Here is a 2,354-nt window from a genome sequence, read left to right on the forward strand (position 1 = left end):
ATAGCCAAACTTTTTGTGTGTGTGCTTTTTTCTGTCAGCATTGCTTGAAATGATTCAGAGAAAACCTTTTTCAGGCTTTACCAAATTAGTGCTTTGGAAAGTTACTTTAGTTTATGCAATACAGTTCTTTTATTGGAGAGCAATACTGAAATAGCCTGAAGTGTTTTCCAAGTTACTAGGGTCAAACTCTAAAGAAGGTAAGTTGAAGTTTAACTACACATACTGTACTATGGCGCTTTAATTATTGCCATGGATTGCAACTTTAAACAAATATGAACTATCCAAGGTCAGTGGTGTATCCCTAGATAGAACTGGATGAAATTAGAATCCTATGCAGCAAAAACACAGCGTAAAGTTAGCTAGAAAAACCAGGGAGTTAAAGAAAAACCTAAAGAATTTCTAAGTGTTAAATGCAAAGAATATCAGAATTATTCTGATAGTCAAGACATTTTTTAAATCTTAAAATAATCTGATATACACCACCACAACTTCTCTTCTTTCCACATCTTCATGTGGACAAAACAGACAAAGAACAGGTCCTTTGAAGCTATCAGCCAGTTTACACAGGCAATTGACCTATGTCATCTCATATCTGACCACAGTGGAACTCCCTGTCTTTGTATCTGAGTTTTCTTCTCTATAAAAGGAGAGAAATCAATCCTGAGAAGACTAGATACTGTGAAGTTTCCTGATGTAAGATAAATGGCTCTTGAAGTGATAGACACTGTGTTCTATGTGGTGTGAAAATTTGATTGCAACACCATCATTTCAGCTTTATTTGGCTAGCTTGACAAGTTTTGACTCACTAAACCTACAAAGACGTTTTTCTAATCTTGTTGCTTTGGTCATATCCCTTGTTTTCCTAAGTTTTCTCTTCCAAAAGCAATTGTGTATCTTCACTGTTAAGGGGTTTCCTATTAATCCTCAATATACCTGTTCTCTTATAATCGTATTTCACTTATACCTAGCCAGGGTCACTGTCCTTTGCCTGCTTACTATGTTCTCAAACAAGTGCCTTTGTACTTTCTCTGATACTGCCTCATACTGATGAATTCTCCACCAACCTTGCAAAACTGCCTTAAAAAAAATCATCCTTTGAAACCCTCCTTTGTTTCAACGCCAGAAAAAGTCCAGTGTTGGTAACTGCAAGCTGTCCCTCTGACCCAAGCTCTTTTTCCTTTCCTGTTTACATCTGTTGTCTTTAGTTCTATGCAGTACAAGACTTCTGGGGAACTCGTATAGGAACACGTCTTTATTAAACACGAGTCTGATTTATAGTACCACAGCAGTAGACACTTTTTCAGCTCTATACTGCCTTCATAAGCCTTCTGTTACACTCTGTCACACACATCTTCCCTGATACTACTTCACCCTCTGATGCCAGAACTTAGTTTGCCAGAAAGGGACATCTCTTGTGCCCACTCAGCATTACTAGCTCCTACACACATAGTTCTTACATAATTAGAAAAAAAAAAAAAAAGCTCAGTTTGCATGGTGGACTTAGAAGTATGAGCCTTCACAAAAGTACAGCTTTCCTCTAATGTCCTTGACCAAACTCCACTGCATTCAGGGACAGGTGACCAAGACCAGTAGTTTACTGCTACCCATAGTGGCACATTTGCATTTTGCTAGTGCTACAATGTTGTGCTTTTCCAAAGAATACAATTTTTAAATGTACAAAAAAAAAAAAAAAAAAAAAAGGCAATTTAAATGAAAGAATGTTTTATTTCATTAACTGTTTAAGTTACTTTTACAGTTCACAGTCCCACTTGTGCTATAGGGCACACTATCCAGATGCTGCTGTGCACATTACGCATGTATGTTGCTCTGATGGTGCGAAGACATACATGCCATTCCTACTGAAAACTGCATTTCCAGGATCACCAGACAGGTACCACTTCCATATGAAAGAAGTTCCTAGTTATTTTCTGTTCCCCCATTGCTCCCCAAAAGTTTGGTGCCCTTAGGAAGAGTATCTGCTCTAAAGGATAAATTTGTTTAGAACTTTATGACTTAGATTGCACTTGCATAGCATTGTAAACAAAATGTAGCATGTTTGTTTCACTCGACTAAAGCAAGTAAAAAGCAGCCAGCCATATCAAGGAGGAAACTTTACACTTCGAGAGCTGGACAAGGTTTTGGACTGCAAAACTCAAATGATCATCTGTTCCAAACTAAACAAGCAATGCTGACAAAAAAGAGAAACTTCAAGAGTAGTCTGTCTCTAAATATTTTCGATTGCTAGTTGGTATGTAAGTATTAAACTGCAATTTTTTGTAACACTTCAGGAAAAGCATCTAAACTGCAAGTTCCTTAGTAATTAAATATCTAAATGTAGACACTGACACCAGAGA

At 37.2% G+C, this 2,354-nt stretch overlaps 1 protein-coding gene across 1 annotated transcript in view; it reads right to left on the reverse strand.

Annotated features, from left to right (window-relative positions):
* The window catches only part of RALGPS1 (Ral GEF with PH domain and SH3 binding motif 1), a 142,228-nt gene that overhangs the window by 123,227 nt on the left and 16,647 nt on the right, over positions 1–2,354 (reverse strand). The gene's annotated exons all lie outside the window — the stretch shown is intronic.

The sequence above is a fragment of the Tyto alba genome, unplaced genomic scaffold (genome assembly GCF_018691265.1).
Source record: "Tyto alba isolate M040663 unplaced genomic scaffold, T.alba_DEE_v4.0 Super-Scaffold_11, whole genome shotgun sequence".
Taxonomy (NCBI): domain Eukaryota; kingdom Metazoa; phylum Chordata; class Aves; order Strigiformes; family Tytonidae; genus Tyto; species Tyto alba.